Genomic DNA, 18,145 nt, shown 5'->3' on the forward strand with positions numbered 1-18,145 from the left:
CACAGCATGTAGCATTTGACAAGGAAAGGTCACCAGGGAGGGGCCACAACTCCTTTTTTAAGAGGCTGCTACCGGTGTCCTTTGGAAAAACTGGTTTTACTCTGTAGCAAAAGCCGTAATTGAATGCCCAGCTAACTGGGCTGAAATACCTGCCTGTGGTTTCTTTTAAAGACACTCTGTTGGAGGGTTCTCTGCTCTCTATCCGACCTGGGCCCAATCTTCCAGTGGTGTAAATCAGCAGATACCCATTGATTTATCCTGTCTAAGTACTTTAGTGCTCTAATGCCACGCTGCAGCAAGGGCAAGATACCAGGCAGCAGAAACAAGCTGAGAGCAGAGGCTTGGGTTCAAAGGAGTCTCAGGGTATCATGTGCCTGATTCCTCCAGACTTCTAGGGATGTACAGCATCATTTTCAAGGGAGTAAGAAAGCTACTGGAAACTAGCCCTTAGTCAGATGAGGTAGGACAGGGAAAGATGGACATTAGGAGCCACAAGCAAATGACCATAAATCTAGTGATGCTTCCCAAAACGTTTCTTCACCCACACTGACGGGTGGGTGAGGAACACATTCCAGCTATGGTGGATCTTTTAGTATGTGTGCTACTTCTCTCACTCTCTAAGACAACAGTTGAAGCCCCACAAAAATCCAGCCACAGTGAACATGCAGGCTTCTACAAGACACAACGTGAAAAACTTCTCTGGAAACACACAGAAAACTTCCGAAAACAGTTTGCTGAATCGAGCGGCAAGTTTATGGGACGGGGTAGACTTCAAAACACCATTGGAAATCTTTGCCAAAATACCACTGTGTTGTAAAGACAGCTCATGAGACACCACGGCAGAAACATGGATCCAAAATCCCCTCTCATTGTAATCAAAATGGAGCCATTTCATCATGACTGATTTCATCGTGTCATTATCAATTTATCCCATGTGAAGTGAGAGATGACCCTCAGCCCCAGGGGATTTAGAAAAAGCTACGGGAGGGTGAGGAGCATATTGGGGGACTCTGAAGACACCACTAGAAACTGTAGAAATCCCACGACAATCTCAGACATAGACCATCCTTGCAGTGAGACACAGTAGCAGGACAAAGCCAGGCAGCAGGGCTATTAGAGGATCTGTGGAAGAAAGAATGCAGGAAATACCAGGCTGTCCAGCCAGTGGTCTGTCTAAGCCCATAACCTGTCTCCAACAGTGACTGTAATTCAGGAAAAAAAACAAACTCTGCAAGAGGTAATTATATAACAAGGTACAAGTAACAAGATTTTCATGCAACTTCCTCCCAACCACTGGCAGTTTCCAGCTGGCTCCTTCACAGAGAAAATCCCATCCCAGACTTGACTGTACCTTTATAAATCAGGATTTCCTTGTGATCCACATGAAACAGCCCATCTCTTTTTGTATCTTCCCAAGATCATGGACTTATCAAATTGTTGTGCCAGGGAGTTTCATCACTAACAGTGCACTGGGCTGAAATAAAAAAAAACAAAAAAAGCATTTTTTTCTACCAGTGGTGAGTTACTACTAATTCAATTTCAGTGGCTGCCAATCATTGATTTCTAGAGAGGCCCATGAAAAGCTACTTGTTCTGCTACTGAGCAGACAGAAGGCATTCTGGTAGTTGTTAAAGAGTTTCTAGGAAATGGCAGGAGAATTAGAAAACCCTACAGCAACAGCAGGATGACTTCCATTTGTGTGTGTCTGTGGAGGGAGAGCCCGGTGACATACCATCATATGACCCCCTGGCATGCCAGGAAGGCCTGTTTGCTTCATAGCTGTGAACACGATTAACTGATGGAATTTGATCTCACTTGCAAACCTAATGAGCTGGGCTGATTACGGGGATGCCAGTAAACCCCAGCAACTTCTCTGATAGTTACAAAAGAGCCACTTCCTCACTCGAATCAGCACAAGTTACACAACTGTTGTTTAGACCAGCTTCTGAGCACCCTGCCCACCACAGCTCACACTGTTTCATCCTGGGACATATGGAAATGTCGAGTGGAAATACTTGTGATTATCTTGCAGGGGGCAGCTGCGATTCCTGGGAGACAGAAAATAGAAGCTCCATTAAAAATGAGAGTTTTTGCCTTTGTGGGGAACTTTCTCAGGATGTCTTGGGATGGAAGATGACATTACAGGACCATTCATAAAAACTGTAATGTGATGTCCCCTTTCTAAAGGCCATTGGTGGCAAAGCCCACCATGAAGCCAATGAAATTTTTATGTTTATGGCATTTACTCATCACTGCTGGCCAGTAAATTCCGAAGACAAAACACACCAAGAGTTCTGCTTGATGGCAAAATAAAAAAGCACCAACATTAGCTTGTGATGTGCTACAAAATGGCAAAGGAATCAGACCTGGTTTAGAGATTATGGAGACAGAATGAGAAAAGCCTGTGGAAATACCAAGAGTCTACCATATTTTTGCATCTGTGGATAACAGCTTGGTGGCTCCAGCAGGCTGTGGGACCTGCAGTGCATGTAGGGAAGGACTTGAGAACTCCTGGAAGATACCATTTGTTATTCAGCTGGAAACACAGTTAACGCCAGTGGGATTTGATCTCCCTCATAAATGTGAACAATTTTTACTTAGAGCAGTCAAATGACCACTAGGGCTTCTTCAGCCTGTGGGACTGTAGAGTACAGTTTTAAGCAGTTTTATTAACTTTAGTTTAAATCACTTCCAGTACTGATCCCCCTAAAGATCAAAGCTGTTCCATCATTTACACCTGGCAGGCAGTAAAACCCTTACGCAAATCTGTAAGTCCCCTTGTTAAATTTAACATTCATCACTTAACACCACTTAGCAGCCAACCAGGGGAGAGTGTGCCCGCCAGGCCCAGCCGGTCCCGCCTGCATCTTTGTATCGAGGATCCAACACTACGTAAAAGGAGTCAAAGGCTTTGTCTGATATCTGCTCCTCCAAGAGGCACAGATGGGAGATGGCCCTTGGAGAGTGCATCTTTGCTCCCCATTTCATCTGTGCCTCCACGGTAACTATGTCTGAATTCCTTAAGTTACCAGGAAATCTCAGAGAGCCACAGAAAACATTTTGTGCCTAATGAGGCCTTCTTGGACCACAGTGTCATCAGACACTACCATGTCCTGCTAATGAGCTTCTCTCTGTGCAGTGAGGAGCTGCACTGAACTGAACTCTCCCCATAGGACGACATGCCGTGAACTGGCAGATTAAACTTTCCACTGGACCAGGGACAGTTGCAAGGCACTGGGATGGCATCCAACTTCAGCTAAGTGGAGTAGGGATTGAGAACATGAATTTATAACCAGCAACCATCAATGAGGCGTAGGGAGCCATGTGTACAGCATACACTTGGGGAAGAAGACTGGGGACTAGAGAAGAGCTGATTCCACCTAATGTAGGGCAGGCAGGACACAAAAGGACCATATCCATCCACTAGAAAACAATAGGGGAAAATACAGAGGCAGGACCATCATGCCTTTAAAAACAAAATATAAAAAGAACAAAAAGGGCAGAAAATAGATACGTCCAACTAATATTTGAAAGCAACTCTTTCCCTCCTTGTGTTTAGAAAATACATCCTGTACAGCCAAGGATGTTCAGAAGGAGATCCAGCAGCCCTAGGCAGGGGCCATAAGTAGCAAGAGGGCAAATGGCCCATCCCTAAGAGATGGCAAGTCTGGAATGCAAACCATGATAGAGGGAGCAATGAAAGACAAGGGGTGGAGGGAAAGCCAAGGATGCTTAGACGTTGTAGCAGCAGGAACTACACAAGATAACAGAAGAAAAACTAGAAGATGGAGAGATGGCTACCATCCAGAAGAAAACTGCAGCTACCCAACACAACAGTTTCCATTCCCCTTTGACTGGTACAAGTGCAGAGTCTCTGCTATGTGGTATGCCAAACCATTTCTTTGGGAAACACTTTTTCCTGAAGTTTCTCCTCTTTTTATTTCGCCTTTTTCCCCTCCTTCCTCTCTTCTGCTCCCCCCCTCCCTCCAGGCAGAGATATGTTTCTCTCAGCTGCTTCTGTGCCTGTGACTTTACTGCATGGGGGAAGTCAGTCCGGAAGGTCACCTCTTTCATCAAGTATTCTATTTGCATCCAAAATTGTATGTACATGAAAAATGTGGTCGTGTGTTGCACCTAGCTGCAGACGCAGATGAAATTCTGTGGAAAGCCTGATGCACACTAACCTTTGCAGATGGTGCAGCTATTGCTGAAAAATGGATTGCTTAATAAAGCATATCATCCGACATATTTGCTGCTTGGCTAGCCAAATAGAAGTTGTTTTTTGCACAAATTTCCTTGTCAAATTTGTCAATGTTCATGTCATTTTTGCTTTAGGTCACAGAGCAAGGTGCAAATTCTTGGCATCTTTACTAGTTGCAAGCCAATTTCGGCTATTTCTAACAATGAAGTGAATTTCTCTGAGGATAAGACACTCACTTTATGAGGAGGAAAGGAAAACAGCAGGAAGTGGAAAATTTTTTTTCTGGGATTTTTGTGTTGTTGCTTTCTCTTTTCTTTTTTCTCTTTCTTTCTGAGGGATAACATTTGCATTCATTTATGGACCTCATTAATTCATAGCAGAGAGAAAGGGGCCTTTTAGCCTGTTAAATCATTTATTTTGTTTGCTTATTTGGTGCAAGATGCACACAGATTTTTTGCATTGGTGCACAGAAAATGTATCCCTTTGTGCAGGAAAACTTGCAGAAGAAAAGATCCATTCCTTCGGCATTCTCAGATGTGGAAGACGGGATTCTCCTCTTCCAACTGTCTGCTAGAAGAGTCATTTTTTTAAGCCTCAAAACCTCTTACACTAAAAGCCACATAAATGTATCTGTTTTGTTTGTTTTTCTACCTGCTCTATATTCGTTGGCTCTGCCTACGCACACATCATGTTCCCTGCTCAGAAGCACTGTTTTCAAGCCTATTCCCCTCCTCCCGTGTTTCAGACCTTTTTGCTACGTGGTCCCTTCCCAGACCTAGTCATGGCAAGCAGCTCTACTCAGAAGCAAAAGTGAAGACTGCCATTACCGTGTTTGCTACGATAATAACCTCAGCTGGGGGGGGCTTTTAAAAATGCAGCATGTTCTTACTGCACTGCCATGAGGAAACAGTCCCAATCCCAGGCACCAGGGTGCAGTCCATCAAGAAGGCCACAGGAAACACGAACAGCTCATGTAAGCAAATATGGTGCATGTGCGGGAGGGCTGGAGCCCCATTCAAGCCCTTGTCCAACTCATGGCACTTCTGGGCCTCGGTGGCCCCTCAGAAGACCAGACCCTACTCCTTCAGTGCTGGCAGCATGCACTTTCAGGTACAGAGCTCCACATCCAGCCATCTACCCTGATATACCACGGTTTATCCCACCCTCTACAAGGAGGGCTGCAATTCAGTCGTCAGGCATGGTATTTATTTTGCATTTGCCTTTTTGTTCAGTACCTCAGCGGATACAGTGTTTTCCATCTACTAGTAACAGATGCATTCCTCTCTGGGCTGTGCTATATTCCTGCAGCAATTACGTTTCTCTTTGGAGGATTCATTTCTCCCTGAATTCCCACCCCATACAAAATCCTTTATCAAGGATAACCTTTTCTGAAAATGCACCATTTGCCAAGTGCATCCTCCAGTGATCTATTCCTATATAAGGAGGACTTTGCTGCAGGACACGGGCATTTGACATAATCCCATTTGCCTCCCAAATAGGCTGCCCCTTCAGAAAGTACATTCTTCTGCAAGGAACATTTTGTTTACAAGGTTTATTTTGTTAGCAGGTGTATTCCCACTAGTAAGTTTTCCACTGCACCATTTTTTTTTAAAGGTCTTGTTTGGTAGCCAGATAGCCGAGACTGCCTGTGATAAAGCCAGCACAAGTGATTAATAGCAAAGTCTCTGCCATTTTATTATTAATAGCAGTGTGTTGACTCAATTAAATCCAGCCTGCTTTTTTTGGCAGGCCTTCGCAATTATACATATCATTATGGGCTGCAGCCCAAATGCATCCTGGGAGTAGACCAGAACTCCACATTAACTTTTTCTGGCTCTCTCTTTGCAGGTTGGCCACTGTAACATGTGGGCTATAACCAATCTGAGCTGCTTCAGGGATGGCAGAATAGAGAAAGAAGGACAAATGGCAGAGGTGGGGATCACACCTAGAAAGGGCATGCTCCCCCACAGCCATAAACAGCCTGGCAAGCACATCATGGATCCACCCCTCCACACTGAACCCCATAAACACAGTGTAATGTGTCTGGACAGTACCTGTTACCGGCAGGGGTGATTTTCCAGCACGCTGAGGGGAGTGTTCAGTAATCCCTTCCAAAACAGACTTGCAAGCAGCTTGGCCTGGCTTGAAGAGGCACTGAACTGAGGTTCAAGCCTTTATTTTGAGACAGGCTCCAGCAACTTGTGTTTCATAGTGGTGAGAGACTCAACTCCTAGTAAAGCTGGAATACCACATCTCAAAGTACCCCAAAGCATGCTGTAGGCATACTCTAGTGCTGGACACGCTGCCCCTACCTTTTGAAACATCCCAACTAGTCTGTTGGGAGGAAAACCAGTCACGGCGCTAAGGCATAAGACTCGGAGAGAGCAGAGTTAAGTTCTCAGCACTGATACAGACTCCATGTGTCACGGCGGGTGAGTCTTCTATTCATACAAAGTCCTGGGACATTTTCTGCAGCCTCCAAACTCGAGAGATGCATGAGTCTTTTAGATCGCTTGTTATTTGGGAGCACCAAGCTTGGGTGCCTAAATGGTAAATGGGGAGATGCAGAGACGAGGGTAGGTTGCCTTACCTCAGGTTTTGAAGGAAGCCAGATTTTGGGGACCCTGGACAGCTGGTGAAGTGAAGCACTTGTGGTTTTCTCACAAACTTTTGTGACAGCCCATCCATAAAATGATGTCCTGTTAATCATGGAAGAAAGCCATCTTTTTGGACGTGAATCTCATTACACTTGTATATACAGCACCTAGCACAGCGAGAGTCTGATCTGAGTTTTAGGTCTTGCCATTTGTTACCTTGCCAGGTAACAAATCATAGTCATGAAGTGCTGGAGGAACAACCAGGTCTGGCCCCTTACAAAAGCAGCATATGTTGCCCAGCAGCACTGACCCATCACTATCCTTTGCAGACTGGGTGGGCTTCATCTTCCTGCAACCTGCTAACCAGAACTGGCAACTGCAGTTACATCCTCTAGCATGCATACCTCTCACTATGACTGCTGGGTTTTTCTTCCCAAACCCACTGCTCTCTACAGCTGCAGATCTGGATTCTTCTCTCCAGTGGAGCCTGGAAATACCCCACCTTCCTGTAGACACCCAGGGCACCACCCCTCTTCCTGCAGCATTAGAGGAGATCTCACCAGCCACAGCTGAAGCCCCATAAAAAAACAGTAGATCCTGTTTCCCATTACCTCAATGCAGGGAGCTTTGCAGCTGAAGGCTCTTTCCAGCTTGTGCTACTTCATCTTCCAGAAGCCCATTAAGACAGGAGGGCACACTGTGCTTTCCATCCCAGCTTGGCCTGTCTCCATCCATGTCGTCCATCTGGTTTATTTGCTGGCATCAGACAATCCACAGCTGTGGGGCTCTTGCTAAACCAGGGTGGAAGAGTTTAAGTGCTTGGCCTATAATCTCCTCCCAGTGCCTGCAATGCCTTCGTGGAAAGAATTCTGCTGCTGGACAAGGGAGTGCAGAGGAGCTCTGCTGTCTATATTCCCCTGTACAGCTCTCAGCAGTTGCAGAGAGGACCTAATTTATACCCAGCTCCAGCCATTGATGAAGCTGATAGCTGCAGAGCGGGACTGCAGCACTGAATATGGGTGACAGACTATGTGTGTCCCACAGATCTATAGATCTGACAGATCTGTGGAGGTCCTCAAGGAAAGTTCCCATCAGTCTATGCAGATGCGTAGCTCCATAAGCCCCTCTTGGCTGTCCCAGACAAGGAACAGTCCTGTTGGCACCCACAACTGAGTTTTCCCTTGTGAAGGCAGGGGATGTATTGCTATTTCTACAGATCTAGATGTGGGGTGGCTTCCCACCATCACCTCCCTTGCTTGTTCCATCCCAGAGGGTGGATTTCCCAATCCAAGGCCAAGCTTTGGAAGGAAAAGTCTCCAAACTCTTGCCTCCCTTTCTGAGGGCCAAAGTAGAGCTTGTGAAGAGTGAGTGCCTCCCTGAGGAACCTCAGCAACACGAGCAAACACCACCTGTGACAATACTGAGTTCAAGTACCCTCAGTGTGCCTGGCAAAGACCCAGAGAGTTCTGGCAGACAGAACGGGATGCACACATAGCAGTGGGGAAGAGGGAACCAGGAGTGATGGAGATATTTGGGGGTTTTGTACAACCTGTGTTTCTTCCCAAACAAAAGATGCTGCATATTCATGGCTGTGGCTTACAGGAATGCCTCTCCTAGCAGTATACCTGCTTTGTCCATGCCTATAAGAAAGACAAACACAGCGCTGGTTGATGGTCTCCAGAAATCTGCTTGAAGAAGATGTACCCTTCATGGACTAGGTGGACACAGCAGCCACATCCACACAATGGCTGGACAATGCCACTTCATTTAAAAATATGTTAAGAATCTAAGACACTTGTTCTGTTTTTGTTTCAACAGGAATCTCATTTTGATTTTTAGATATATAGCACTGCCCATCTATGAAGCTGGGCAGAGGAAAAGAACTTTTTTGCAGGATATTAGAAGCAATAGTCAATTCTGTTCCAAACACACATGCCTTCCCCGCTACCATATAAACCAGACCGAGGCTGACCCACGTCTCAAACATGGGAGAACAGGACTCAAGCATTACTCTAGACATCCCAGTCACAGTCCAGCACCCAAACTTTCATTATCTAGAGCAACATCACATCTCCTGCTCTAGGCATGGGGCTACTGACTTCCAGTGTGATGTCAGCAGTTGCCTCACTTCAAGGCCTTTTTATTTTTAAGGGCAATGCCAGGCATTCAGAGAAACCAAAGTTCTCGAGCCCACTGGTAATAAACCAGAATGCTTATTACCTCAGTGACTAAGTCTGCCTTCCTCTGAGACTTCCTTTAACCCCAGGATGAGCAACCACCAGAGAGGAGATGATCAGACATTTGCAAGGGCTGTCCCTGTTGCCCCAGGACCAGTTAGTGGGAACTGAGCTGTTATTGCTTCTCTGTTATCAGTTACGGCAGGAGCTTCCTTGCCTTGTGGCTGAGGCTGCGTTGTACCAATGACTCACAGAACATAACTAAACCATGTAAAATGTCATCCTGTGTTTGCCATTAATAAGCTTGCAATTAATAATACAGATTTCCAAGAATACCCCGAGCCTGAAACTCAGCGCTGTGCTTCCTAGCAGAGCCAATCAGGGCGCTCTTAGAGTCAAGCCACAATTAAGTAGTTTTGCTTTCCAGGAAAGAGCAGTCCTTGCTGCTGCAGTTGGAAAACCCCGACCTCAGCACATATACAGACTGTACTGCTCCATGTGGGATAAAACCTCCCGTGACTTAGAGGATCCCAGGAAAGCTTTCAGACTGGGGTGCAAAGGTTTTATTTTTAAATATCAAAAGACATGATTCTTCTTCCTTGCTGGTGTAAAAGTTACCCACTGATGTACATGGGGTTGATCAGCTGTGAAAGCAGCAAGACAAGAACCAGAGCTGTGTTTAGAAGGGCCATAGTCAAAATCAAATGCATCCAAAATCTTCCACCACATATGCAGTTTTTCAATACCTAATGTATACACATGAACTTCTTCCCTGTTCTCAGCACAAGCACACAGGAAACCACAGGCAGATTTAGGCTTACATCAAACACACATCAACCTTTCTGAAGGCAGATCTAAAAAGCATGAGGACATGGCCTAGGCCATGCATATGCCCCTCACACACATAAAGGCAAAGACAAGGAATGCATTGCCACCTAACTGGGCCCTGCACCCTCTGCTCCCTGCACACAGCTCACCCTACCTGGAGGAAAATATTCCTCTCTCTGGTACGCAGACAAAGCCACTCAGTATCCCCAAGGGCACCCTCTCTCACAGACACACAGAGCAAGGCATATTCCTCATTTCTGCATCACTCGTGCAACTCCTTCTCTGTGCCTACAGCCATACACAGTTTCTTGCTGTCTGTACACATCTATGTCCACAACATACACACCATCTCAGTAAGCAGGCATGCAGACAGACATGCTCACACACACACACACCACCCCCAGGAGGAGCTCCAGGTATTGAGAGGTAATCCTCCCGGCTCAGAGAGCCTGGTGAATGGAATAATTAATTTTCTGACGAGCATGAATATCACACAAAGGCAGCCACCCGGATATGGTGGAACGTTTCCAGCCAATATCCATGCGATCCGGATATTTGGATTCACCCATCCCCAGCTTCTGCTCTCAGCAGTGCTGACGGCAGCAAAGCTGAGCTTGCTGCGCTGATTGGGAAGGCCTCCCGGATCTGGCTGGCTGGCCTGGACGGTAGAAGACAGCTGAACTGCTGTGCATAGCCCTCTCCTCCTTACCACCAAAGACAGAGAGACCTTGCCAGCTCCCATCCCTCAGCCTACTGCTCCCACATTAAATTAATTGCCCCCCAACACCCACCCCTGACTCTGGTCTCTGGGGCAGGGGAGAGAATTGCACAACCAGCATCAGTCTGTTCAAACCTGACAGTCCTCCCTGGTGGAGAACTAAGGGCAAGTCCCTGATGCAAGGACACTAATTCTTTAGGCTACAAATCGAACTTCTATCAGCCCCCAGTTTCCTCCCATCCTGGCTTAAGTCAGCTTGTTCTCCTCCACCTTAGAAAGAGGGGTTAAAGTGCTTGCAGAGAGCAACTACAGACCCTAATCCTAGGGGACAGAGGAAGAGGGAGCGTAGAGAAGGACAGGGGATGCTAGGCAGAATGGTATTCTTAGACAGCAGTTCAAATTGCACCCAAAACCAGAGGATTCCCAGTTACAGAGCTATGATGCTCCTAAAGACTAAGCTATACAGCTCTTCGCTTCTGTGCAAATGTTCAGCTGGTGTGGCTTTAGCATAATTGACCAGTCTAGACAGAAATGGAAAGAACAAGCTTACCATGCTGGAGATCAGAGTCCCATTCCCAGCTCTGCCTTCAGCTTTGTATGTGATCAGGAACAAGTCACCTCTGTTTCACAGCTGTAAGATTAACACAGAAATACTTGGCTTGACTGTTTTGCCTGCAAGCTCCTGTAAGCTCATCAAGAACTCTGATCAAAAGCTAGACCAAGACAGCGCTAGTTGCCTTATAATAAAAGGATCCCTTGCTGCTGTAGCAAAAACACAAGCATTCGTGGCTAGAGACTCGCAGGTACGGTCATTTGCACATTCCCCAAGATACGCATGTGTATCTGTGCTCCTTGCATGGTGCCGCACGTGTCACATCAGCAGTCTCTGCACACATCCCACCTCTTAAGTGCCTTTATCCTGGAATTCACATCAGGGAAGAAAATACCTGGCACAACTCTTTCCAGAAGACCTGAGGCCAGGAACTTAACTGCATATTCTTAGAGGGGAACTGGCTGAGGATTTTTGCAAGAGTTCAAGTCTGAGCCAAACTTCAATGTGATAAAGTCAACTTTCCATTGGGTAGGTTGGGTTCTATCCACCTTCGGTTCTGATCCTTCCCAGTACACTTGGATCTTTGAATTTTTTCATCCACAGTCATGACGCTTAGAAATACTGCTTGGCTTTTAGTGGGAACTGGCAACTTTAACGCCCCTTTGTGCGTATGACAAATCTCTTAATCTTCTTCTCTTTTTCTCTAAAAGAAGCTAGGAAAAGAACTCAGGGGAAATACCTTACTGTAAAATTGAGGCTTACAAGTAAAAGCAGAGTCATGAAATGAAAAGCTAAAGGTCCTTAGTCATGCTGAACTTGCTTTTTCAACTCTTGGGGTTGTTGCCCATCCACAAGAGCTCAGTATGTCGCTATTTATATTTGCTAGTAGGTCCCACAAAAGAGTGAAAGGATTGTTGTGTAAGTCATTGCCCCAGTCCAGAGTACATCGGGAAATTCCCACGGATATATACAATACAGAAGCAAACAAAGACATCCAAATATCTGCCTAGAGAAAGATACATCTAGCTTTTCAAAGAGTGACATACCAATGTGATGAGGAATTAGTCAAAACTCTGGACTAGATCTGGGTTCAAACTCTACTCTCCTCACACTAACGTGACTTTCCAGCCTTGCATGGATGGGCTGAGGCTGCTCTGCCTGAGACCCTGGGATTAAAAAAAAAAACCACCACAGGTGGAGTTTTCAAGAGTGCCAAGAGGGCTTAGGAGTGCAAGTCAGTGAGATGTGTGCTCCTAAGTCCCTCTGCTGCTTTGGAAGACTTCCAGCCCTAAGAGTAAAATAAAAAGTAGAGCATATATAAGGGTGCTAGGCCAATGAAGCTTAATTTTTTTCCACCTCCTGTTTATTCTTTGGTTTCACTGCAGAGCATTGATTTCACATTCCTGCATCTTTCAGATATGCATATACACAGGCACATACATTTCATATATAGGCAAATGTATATACACAGACCTAGGCATGGGAGTGTGTTTATACGTGTAAAGCAGCTGTGTATTTACAAGCTGTGTCTAAGGTTATAATATACGTTGCTATTACGAATTGCTTCATTAACCTGTCAATCAGATTGTTTTCTCTCTTTCACCCCTCTTCCATGTTACTCTGTGTTCTGAAAGTGAAGCATATGTGTGTGTGTGTGCGCACACGTGCGCATGTGAAGTGTATTATTTCAGACAGTGCAGACACACAGACACACATGGACACACGCCCAGAAATTAATATGGTTTCGTTGCTGCCTCCCCAGGAGCTTGGCTCTGGCCTACCCTCTGGACTTCGCTAGCCATGGAGATGCCTCACACAGTCATTTATCACCCAGCCCCTGGCCAGTGGCACCAGGGTCCGGGGGTTGCTTCCCCAGGCAGCCTGGCTGCTGCGCCAGAGGAGGGGCCTGTCTGCAGCATGTTTGCAGTTTGGAAGCACTGCTGATGGGCTAGTCCCCAATAAACCCCCCAAAAGTGCTGATGTGCTGAAAGCAGCTGACACTGATGGATCTGCTCTCATCTTGCCTTTCAGTCCTGCTGCAAGAGAAGAGAGAGAGGAAGAGAAACAAAGGCAGAGATTAACTCTTTTGTCACAGAGCTCTGCAGTTTTACAAGGCAAGATAAAGCTGCTGTCCAGGTTGGGTGCAGATGGGACCAGCTCAGCACAGTCTGTCTGATTCTCTATGGAGTCCAATCCAGGAGAAAAAAAAGCCTGAACTGCACAATGATTTACTGACAGGGCCAGTGCTGCCTAAGCGAGCCTTATAACTTTCCTTGCGGTTGCAACCACAGCCAAGGAGACAGGCCAGGATGTCAGGACATGGTCCTGGGCAACTGGCTCTGGGTGGCCCTGCTTGAGCAGCGGGTTCAGACAAGACGACCTCCAGCGGCCCCTTCCCACCTCAGCCATTCTGCGATTCTATGATTCTCCCAGACCTGCACGCCAGCCATTAAACCAACAACGCTGCTTGCACCCACGCTGCTTTAGGCACAACACACCGTAGGTACACCCAGACAAATCCACCCGGTCGGATTAACACACACAAGTGCAGACCCTTGAGGTGTGACACACGCTGCTCAGCCAGCAAGGTACACTCCTGTGGCTGCAGGCTCAATAAACACAGACACCCAGGTGGATTCATACATTCCTGTGTATGAAATCATGAAGTGAATTTTGCTTGTCCGTGATGCCAGGCATCAGACTCCCCAAACCAGGTCTCAAGTTGCCATTTGTGATTCCCCTTCATGAGAGCCAGTCAGAATGTTTTAATATCATTTCATTTAATCAAACTAGTTTTACCAAAATTGAGCTATTTGGGCTGCTGGATCCATTTGGATCAAGTTCCAGGGGGCTCAGATACGAACCCTCAGCCTGCATTTTGATGTCATTCAGCTGCACAAGAAGCATTTGGAAGGTTTCCCTCTTCTCTTGTTGTGCTAGAAAGAAACTTCAGCAGCTGCCAAGGAGCAGGACTGCCACCTTCCAGACCTCCTCTCTGCAAAGGTCTAGCAACATATCCGCATAGATGTGCCTTTTGCCCACACAGTCACATACAGAGTTCAATGCAAATACGGCGAGAGGTTCACCCCATCTCTTTCAGTGCCTTTGCCCAGCTGTATTTAGCACTGACAATGTCACAGGTACAACAGGACCCCAAATTCTTACATGCCCCAGCTGTCGGACCAAATGCCCTCAGAAAGGCAGACCACACTACATTAAGCCTGAGCACACAAGCAGATATCTGTATTAATACTACTAGCAAAAGAGTAACAACAATAATATTAGTGATAAATGTTATTAGTAAAAATGTTCTTCTACCTATGGAAAAACTCATTTCAGTTTTAACTTTCATTTTGATTGATTTGGAGAGAGGAGGAGGGACACTTTTTCTAGGTTCTTCTCAAAAAAAAAATCCTAAACCCATATTGAAAATGTGATCATTTTCCAGTTTCAACAGAAATTCCCAAATAGCAACTTTTTTTAAAAAGTCAGATTTTTAAATCAAGAAAAAGAGAGACACCCTGTGTCACTAAAAAGGCCATTTTCCCATTGGGAAACAACTGCCAAGCTCTAACACTGCACAGCTCTAACTCTTGCCTGGATTTTTCAAGCCTTGTTTGTCCCACATTTGTGTTGCACAGTTCACAAGTATTCCCAGCAGCTTCAGGCAAACCAGTCACTGGGTAAAGTACAAATTAGCATGAATAAAGGGGGCAGGAGCCAGCCCCGGCTGAACATTGGGGATGTTTGGGGATTTCTGTCAGGACTGGGGCCTTGTAGTACCAAGCCCCATGCAGCTTTACAAACACACAGAAAGAACCTGTCAGATCTGCAATCCATCCATCATAAAGCACATCAATAAAGACAAGTACATTACACTTGGACATGCACACACTCCGAAACACAGACGCGTCACCACAGCGAAAACTCCTGCTCTCACATACACTCCACTGAACATGCAATCCTTCCTGAAATGCAAACAAGATCTCCAAGCCAACAAACAGAAAATGGGGGGCTGGGGGGAAGAGTCTTGAGATTTTTTTTTTTTTTAAGTTCCTAGAGAAAAAAGGGTCTTTCTAAATTTAAAAAAAAAAAAAAAAAGCAATATTGCCTGAGGAAATCTTGACATGCTTTTTGCCACATCTTTTCAGTTTTTGTCTATTGCCTCACATTTCCTTTTAATGAAAAATTCTAAAAGCTAAATCAGACTCCCAGAGTCTAAAGGGGATTTGCAGAATACTGCTCACATCTGGAAGATGATTTAAAATGAAACCTGTAGCAGAGGGTCTGTTCTAAAGCCTGAAAAAAATTCTGAAATTTCAAAGTTTCCCACCACACACAAATAACAAAAATAATGTCACCATGTCAAATGCAGACAGTCTAGGAAACAAACCCACCAAGGAATTATCGATCATCTCTTCACATGTCCTTAATAAAATCTTGGTCTAAAATCTATCCACAATATGCCATCTGACACACACTGAGATGAAATATGGTGTGTGCTCTTGGCATCTAACACTCCGATGAACCATTTGTGGAATCTCTGCAGAATTTCACATTCTCAGTAGCGCACTTTTCTAGGGGAGTGATTTTCAACTTTAATTTTATCTGTGGGCTCTTAAAAAAAAGATCAGTCTCTGAAGGGCTTCAAAAACAATCTGTAGATCGTTGTACAGCTGGTTTGAACTTGCTTTCTCAGTTACTTTTGCAGACTCACTTAGGAACAACCCAAGGTCCCCAGGGGGGTCCTGTGGACCCTGAAACCGGTATTTGCTGCTGAAAGGAAGGGCTACATGGACTGCCTGAATTGCAGTCATGGAGGTTTCCAGTGCCAGGGTTAGCCAGCCCCTGGCTGTAAACACCTCTGAACAAAACCTGTCTCCCTCTCTGTCTCAGAGTGCTGACAGCACTGAGAGGTGCTTAAGCAGGACACTTGAGCAAGCGCCTGCTTTCAAGCACCTGACAAGTGCTGGTGGAGCAGTGAATTCCTCCTGTGCTGCAGGCTGGGCAAGTGCGTAAGCTGTGGAGAAGTGGAGCCCTAAGCAGCCACTGCCAAGCCGCTCCTGCCAGCAAGCACTGCCCAGCCACCAGAGCCCTGCGCCCAGGGAGAGTGCCTGGACAGGAGAGGACTTGCTCCCCGGCCCACGTACCCACCTCAGTGACCTCCACTCCCAGCGAGACCACAAGGGCCCATTTATTCCAAGATATGAAATTTGTGTTGTTTCTTTATTGTGCTTTAATGAAACCCTGTTTATTCTAGGCTTTTAATTCTTTCCATCTATTATGTTTAGACAACTCATTAACAATCATTTGTTATCATTAGACTTCAATTTTAAGCTTCTTTTCCCAGAGGAGGCAATACGGTGCTTTTAAACATATTTGCATCCTAAACAATTTCCGGGCCCTGTGTGCCATCTATTACCCTGGCCTTTCCTCCCTTCTTACCAGCCCTTCTGCTTACCCAGACCAGAAGGTACGGAAAGAGCCTTGCTGGGATTTTGACTAGATCCAGGGTGATGCACATTTCCCCGAGGCCTGCAGCCATGGAGGATTCTGCACCAGGACAGCAGCCTGGTGCATTAATAGCAAACTCTTGAAATCCCAGGTCATGTAATGGTGAGCCGCTCTTTCCACTGGGATTAATGACTACATGCTGCAGCTGAATTCATTAGGGCCTGTTAAAGATAGCATGCTAGCCCAGGATAATGCGTGGGCTTCATCCTGCTCATTTATGGTTGTTCAGCTCCACTGGCTTTAGTGAAGTCATTCCTGATTTGCAGCAGGGTCCCTCGTGTGCATGCTAGATAAGCACTACGTCACACTTTGCATTCATCGACAGCTCCCAGCAGGCAAAAATCTGATCCCTGTTATGTCATGTAAATCCAGATCAACATTCACTGAGGCTGCAAGGCATCCCTTGGATATGAAGTGGCATCAGCATGCATGGTGTGTGGCCTGCATCGTGAAACTTGCTCTGGTAGAAGGTAGGTCCCTTAAGTTGTATAGAAAGCAGGAAAAGAGTTGCCTTTCTCCTCCCATTTTTTTCTAAGTTTTGCTTGGTGCTGTATTCTTCCTATGCTGCTCATACCAATCATGACCAGTAAAATGCAGAAGAAAAAAGAAATCACTAACCTGGAATCTTTTCATGTATGTTTTGATCTCCAAAAATCTCATTGCAAATTATGCTCAAAAAATGTTGAACGTGCCAACCATGTCCACTGTTTCCCAACATCCCAGTGAGCAACCCAATGACACATCTGTTTAGGAGAAGTTTATATCTTATTAGTGACATTGCTAGATCATTTCTGTCAGTGCCAAGTTTGTGCTGGTGCTAATGCATTGTTGCTGTTGTCTTGATACCCTGGGATTTGGCTTTTAAAGCTCATCTGGTGGTGTTACCCCATGTCCAGTAACAGGACAGGAATGCACATTTTGGAGCTATTGTGTTCCACTACAGCCCTCGCACTCTTGAATGGCAGTCCAAAAGAAAACCGCTGCCCAAAGGCCTCAGTTCTGCATAGCTCTAAGGTTGTGCTCAATGACTTGGAGGCCATTCACAGGCCTTTCACTTGTCCAAAAGCCCCTTCACACTACCAAGTGCAAAAAAGGTATTGCATGCAGTCAAATACTGCTGGCTAGAGTACACGCACAGGGGAACAGCAGGCTGGGCCACCACACCTATTATAGCTTTCCATGTGGATGCCTATAGCTTAAATGAAGATGGAAACACTCCATACATAGTATCACGGACTTTTCATGGAGTTTTTACATCTCTGACAAATTTTACAGCCTGTGCTAGAGATAAAGATGATCCCGGCTCCAAGGCTCCGCCCTGCATGCTAAATAAATTCCTGTAATTTTCTATCCTTCCTGTTGTTATTCTGATCCAATTAAAGTCATTGCACTTAAGTGAAAAGTCACGATTGGCTAATTGGATTTGGGAAAGCAGAACACCCATCAGGGGCCAGGTTTAATTTAGGTTTCCTTAAAATTTCTAAAGCCACTGGCAGGCTAGAAGAGGCAAGCTCCATCCTTGGCTAGCTCCAGCTCAGAGAAAAGGGATTAGTTAGT

The sequence above is a fragment of the Pelecanus crispus genome, chromosome 10, assembly GCF_030463565.1.
Source record: "Pelecanus crispus isolate bPelCri1 chromosome 10, bPelCri1.pri, whole genome shotgun sequence".
Taxonomy (NCBI): Eukaryota; Metazoa; Chordata; class Aves; order Pelecaniformes; family Pelecanidae; genus Pelecanus; species Pelecanus crispus.